General features: G+C 40.0%; 1 non-coding gene across 1 annotated transcript; it reads right to left on the bottom strand.

Annotated features, from left to right (window-relative positions):
* Positions 1–4043: 4043 nt before the first annotated feature.
* On the bottom strand, positions 4044–4150 carry LOC131224484 (small nucleolar RNA R71). Its single transcript, XR_009160965.1, has one exon. It is a non-coding gene; the product is annotated as a small nucleolar RNA R71 (small nucleolar RNA).
* Between the last annotated feature and the right edge of the window lie 1652 nt (positions 4151–5802).

The following is a 5802-nucleotide window of genomic DNA, read 5'->3' as shown; positions in this document are numbered from 1 at the left end:
CCCAGTCGAATTTCGATGACCCTCGACCTGTATCCAACGTTTGCGCGCGATCCTAACACGAGTCGAGCATATTGGAGTCGGCTCGACTCGAAACTTGTACCCTAGTGATCGCGTCGTCGCTATGGTTCCAACGCTGTGACTTGCACATCGATCCGATACCCGGGCCGGGAGATGTGGGCCCATGTATTTTTTGATAAAACGCCGCGCGTTGCGAATTCTGAGAGAATCTCTACGATAGGTCACATCGATCCATCAATAAATGTCAAGTATACAACCTTACCAAGCCCATCCCTCACCCATTCCCCAAGTCAACTATCTCTTACATAACCCATACCCATCTCATTCATTTCTTACCTCAAGTCAACAAACACTATCCCATCTCATCCCATCACCCCACCTCACCACTCCTCTCTCTCTCATTTTCCAAGCAAACCTCATGGGACTTCAACGTCGAAGCAAGCTCCATGGATAGAGCTTGTGTGGCCCACCTTTCTACCTTCTATCTCCACCATCCTAAGTCGATCTCAACCATTGAAGTCCATCCATTGGATCTCTAGCATGCATTGACGGAAGAAGAAGACCAAAAGGATCTAAGGTGGGTGATTTCATTATTTGATTTTGTGACTTGAGGGCCCACATATGTGGGACCCATTGTTGAGGGTCAAATATTGCATATCAGACCCAGTTATTGCCTGGATTTATGAACATGGTAGTGTTTATAGCCCGATTTAATTGTGTTTGTGATGCAGGATGTATTTACGAGCTTGGATTGAAATAGGACGCTAAAAGCATGGATTTACGCTCAGAATTCACCAAGGCAATGGACGGGACCCCAGGGGACCAAGATCACTTGATTTACCCGCCAGTGGTCCGAGAAATTTAAGAAATTGAACCTCAAGTGACCTGAAAGTCAATCAGAATGCAAGATCATAGGGTTTCCACCATCTGTTGAATTGAAAACTTCATAGATGGCCTCAGGACCACAAATTAACCATTCACGTTAAAATTCATCTATTGGGTCCTTCTGGAAGTGTCCCAACGGATAGATTAGACTTTAAAATTCGGATTATGGGTCCACCTGCAAGGTGGATATGCCTCAATTTTGGTCCCAACTGTTAAAACGATATGAAAGATCTGATGGACGGAACAAATATTTCACAAGCATCACAGTGGGCTCCACGTACAACGTGCGTGTACATGGCATGTCCGCACGTGAGCCGCACTAGACCAGGAGTCCCAGTCAAAGTCGGCTGACCCGACTCCTTGCACAAGAACGGACAACGTCCTTCACTGTCCGTCCATTTTTTGCAGTTGTGAGGCCCGTTCATCATCCAGATCAATGATCTGGACCATCCATTCGTCTCGTGAGGTAGCCACAACCCACGCATAGGTGTCAGAATTCCAGATAACAACACATACTGGTTTTCAACCTTTCAAACAAAGGTTGGACGGCAAAATGGAAAAGAAAGTGGGCCACGTCTTCAGCACTCAAAAACCAACCATATTAAAATGGCTTTTCGAGACGAATGTACTGGACGGTGTGGATTTTCAAAACAAAAGCGAAGTGGGCCCCACCGAACACGTCAGCGGAGGTTGGAGCCAAGATCGCGAGTCCGGAAAATTCGGATCTTCCGTGGAGTTGTGTGACCCCGAACGTGATCGGATCAGAGATCAGGACCGTCCATTATGACCCTGAGGTAGAAGCAGAGTTCCGCGAGGAGTCTGCTGCAAACGATTTCGCACTCCAGCAGGGTCGGTTCTGCTGATTCTCCACCACCCCTCCTTGCTCTATAAAAGGAGAACAAGGAGAGAGAGGGGGATTCAATTCCAAGGAAAGAACGTGAAGCAAAGGAGAGATTTTTCTTATTTTTTTTCTATTCTATTTTTTCTGTTTTATTATTATTTTTTAAAGATACTTAGCTTCATCATGTTTATGTGTGGCTAAGCTTCTTAGTTAGGGCTAAGAGGTGAAGCTTGTAGTGAGATGTGAGAGTCTATTTTATGCCTTTGATTTAATTTTAATTTGTGAACTGAACTTGATATTAGTTTGATTATTAGGGGAATGTTTTTAGTTTTTAATGGTCTGTTGTGACTAAAATTACAATGGGTCTGCGATAGCTTTAAGCGTGTTCCTTTCCTTTTATGTTTATGACGTCAGGAAGCCCTGTTGTGCACCATCGTCTCCTGGGCATGGTTGGATGACGGTACCCTTCTGATCCTTCATAGCATGTTGATTGGTTGGTAATTAGTTTAATTCGGTTGTTTACTTTGTCTCATGCGCATGGTTTGGTGATGGAATCCATTCTAATTCATTACCTTTCATCTCTTGAAAACTATATCAAAAGAAGTTCAGTTTGATGGTTACACCCTTCAACTGGATGAAGATAGGACTCTAAGTCCAGTTGAATACTTGAAACAGGCATAAGATCTCCCTGATCTCTACAAGTGGATCCTCTGAATCCCTAGTTCCTTTCCTTGAATTGTTTAAGTTTTAGATAATTATTTCATCATTATTCCTCAAATCACACTCGATTTAGATTTCATCTCATTCTAGTTCTAGTTCTAGTTAGTTTCAGATTATGTACAGGTTTCAGTCCCTTGGGATTCGACTTCGGTCTCACCGAGTTTATTACTACATCACAACCCTATACTTGGAGAGTGAACAAGTTTTTGGCGCCGTTGCCGGGGATTGACGGTTACATTTTTTCTGAAATTAACTAGTTTTAAGATTAGTTTAAAATTAGGATTTTTCTAACTTTAGGTTTAGATTTTTCTGATTTCTAGAAACTAACCTGTTTTCCTATTTTGTAGGATCCTGACATAAACTTCTAAATTGGTAATCCCTTTCTAATTCCTCTACTTTTTCTATTTTTAGAATTAGGGTTTGAGTTTTAGAAATTTTCTAATTCTAATATTTTTCTATTTTTAGGAAATAGTTTATTTTTAGAAACTTTCCTCTTTTGTTTTTAAAAACTAGGTTAGTTATTTTCATTTTTAGAAATTCTTTCTAATTTTATTTTTAGTAACTTTCTAATTCTAACTCTTTTAGAACCTAACTTTGTTTCTTAATTTATTTTTAGAAATTTTCTACTTATAGACTTTTTGTTTAGAAACTAACTTTCATATTTTGTAGGCTTTTAAGATAGAAATTTCTAATTCGATAAGCTCTTTCTCTACTTTCAATTTTTTAGATCTCTTTTAGTAACTTACTTTCTAGTTTAGGACTTTCCTAAGTTATTTTAGAAATTTTCACTTTCTTTTAGGAATTTCTTCTTTTAGAAACTAGTTTACTTCTATCTTTCTTTTTAAGGATTTTCTAATTCTAGACCTTCTCTTTGGAAACTGACTTGTTTTGTTTTCTTTTGCAGGTTTTTAACTTAGGGGATCTAATTTGGTAACTTCTTTCGAACCCTCTCTTCTTTCTAGATTTTCTTTTCCTTTCTTAGGATTAGGTTTCGAATTTGATTGAGGGTTGCGAGTGTTTCATGCCCAAGTGGGCACGTGACAACACTCGACGTCTCTTGACTGGAGGATGATTGGTTGAGGGGTTAACTATCCATCGCAGGACTAGACACCACTCGAAATCTCCTGAGTTAATTGAAGTGATGGCTGAAAACCAACCTCTTCTACCCCAACCTAGGGTGGAAGACATTCAGAATGAGAATGAGGTGCATCAAGCACCCCCGCCTCGTACTTTACGAGATTATTTACAACCAGTGAGGGTGAGTATGCCCTCATGCATGGTTTTTTTTAAAAATACAGGACATACGGACATCAAGCTAAGGGTTATTCGACTCCTTCCTAAGTTTCATGGGCTTGAATCTGAAGAACCATATTTACATTTGAAAGAGTTTAATGAGATCATAGCCACTTTATATTTTCAAAATATGTCTGAGGACACAGTCAGGCTGAAACTCTTTCCTTTTTCCTTGAAGGAGAAGGCTAAGACGTGGTTACATTCACTGCATCTTAGATCCGTTGGCACATGGAATGATATGCAAAGGGAATTTATAAAGAAATTTTTTCCATATCATAAAGCGATTACCCTTAAAAAAGCAATCATGAACTTCACCCAAAAGGAGGATGAAACATTTTACCAATGTTGGCAAAGGTTCAAGGATTTGGTCAGTTCATGCCCACAACATGGCTTTGAAACGTGGCGCATCACAAATTTTTTCTACGATAGACTGACATCTTCCATGCGCCAAATAGTCAAGACAATGTGTAATGGAGAATTCATTAATAAAAATGTCGACGAGGTATAGAATTACCTCGATAATCTTGCTGAAAAAATACAATCATGGGATTATTACCCAAAATCGAACACTACGTCTAGGCCGACTCAATCTAAGGAGAAAGGTGGATTGTATCTCTTGAAAGAAGAGGATGATCTCAAGTATAAAGTGACTATGCTCATAAGGAAATTTGAGGCCATGGAAGGAAAGAAGGATAAGGTTAATGAAAGTGTTTGCGATATCTGTGATTGCAACATTCATACAACTGAAAATTATCCTACAATACCCGCCTTTCGAGAAGTGTTGAATGAACAATACAATTCCGTAAATACTTATCAAAGACCTTTCAATGGACCAACCTCTAATACGTACAATCCTGGTTGGAAAAATCATCCAAACTTTAGTTGGAGAAATGGACAAACTGCTACACCTCAAGGTTTCTTCAATCAAAATCCAAATCAGGGGAAACCTCAAGAAGAACCGGTTCAAAATTCCATGCAAGAACTGACCCAGGCAATGCGAGATTTTATACAAAAGATGGATTCACGTATGACGATTATAGAAAAGGGGATGCTTCCTGCACAACCGCTCCCCAATCCTAAACCGCAATATAAGATAAGTAATCCCAGCTCTTCAAATCAAATGGAGCACGCTAAATCCATCATCATTCTTAGGAGTGAGAAGATCATTAATAAAACCCTTCCGGTTAGGCATGAAAAGCCTCAAGAACCGGAAGAGGACAATAATGATGGATCTAGTGATGCCCCACAAAAATTAGAACCGGAACTTATAGAAAAGCCAGTTGCTCCATTTCCCCAACGGTTAGTCGCACCAAAATCTCTCTCTAACTCTCAGGATATCCTAGAGGTGTTGAAACAAGTGAAAGTCAACATTCCTCTACTTGATGTCATAAAACAGATACCTTCATATGCCAAATTCCTGAAAGACTTATGCACAACCAAACGACGGCAGAGTATTCAAAAGAAGATCTTCTTGCCAAGAAAGTGAGTGCCACAGAAATTCAAAGATCCTGGTAGCCCACCCATATCATGTATAATTGGGGACCATCGAATTGATCACTCACTTCTTGACTTAGGAGCGAGCGTCAATCTGATTCCCTACTCGGTATACAAACAGTTAGGTTTGGGTGAATTAAAACCCACCCTAACTACACTACAACTTTCTGATCGCTCTGTTCGTGTACCCAGAGGGATAATTGAGGATGTGTTGGTCCAAGTTGATAGATTTTACTACCCTGTATATTTTATCATCCTGGACACCGAACCCATCAATAACATGAGCACTCAGATTCCCGTCATTCTTGGTCGCCCATTCCTTGCCACTTCAAACGTAATTATCAATTGCAGGAATGGTGTCATGACTATGTTTTTTGGGAATATGACATTGGAGTCAAACATCTTTTTCAATAGCGGCAGAAACTTAGAGGATGATGATGATTTCTACGACATTAACATAATTGACTCTTTAGTGGAAGATACGACACCTCTGACCTTATCCTCTGACCCTCTAGAGTGTGCCTGGCCCACTCCCATGATTTTGATGATGA

Source organism: Magnolia sinica, chromosome 13 (genome assembly GCF_029962835.1).
Source record: "Magnolia sinica isolate HGM2019 chromosome 13, MsV1, whole genome shotgun sequence".
Lineage (NCBI taxonomy): Eukaryota > Viridiplantae > Streptophyta > Magnoliopsida > Magnoliales > Magnoliaceae > Magnolia > Magnolia sinica.
Note: the sequence above shows the minus strand (reverse complement) of the source record. Positions and strands in the feature narration are given on the sequence as shown.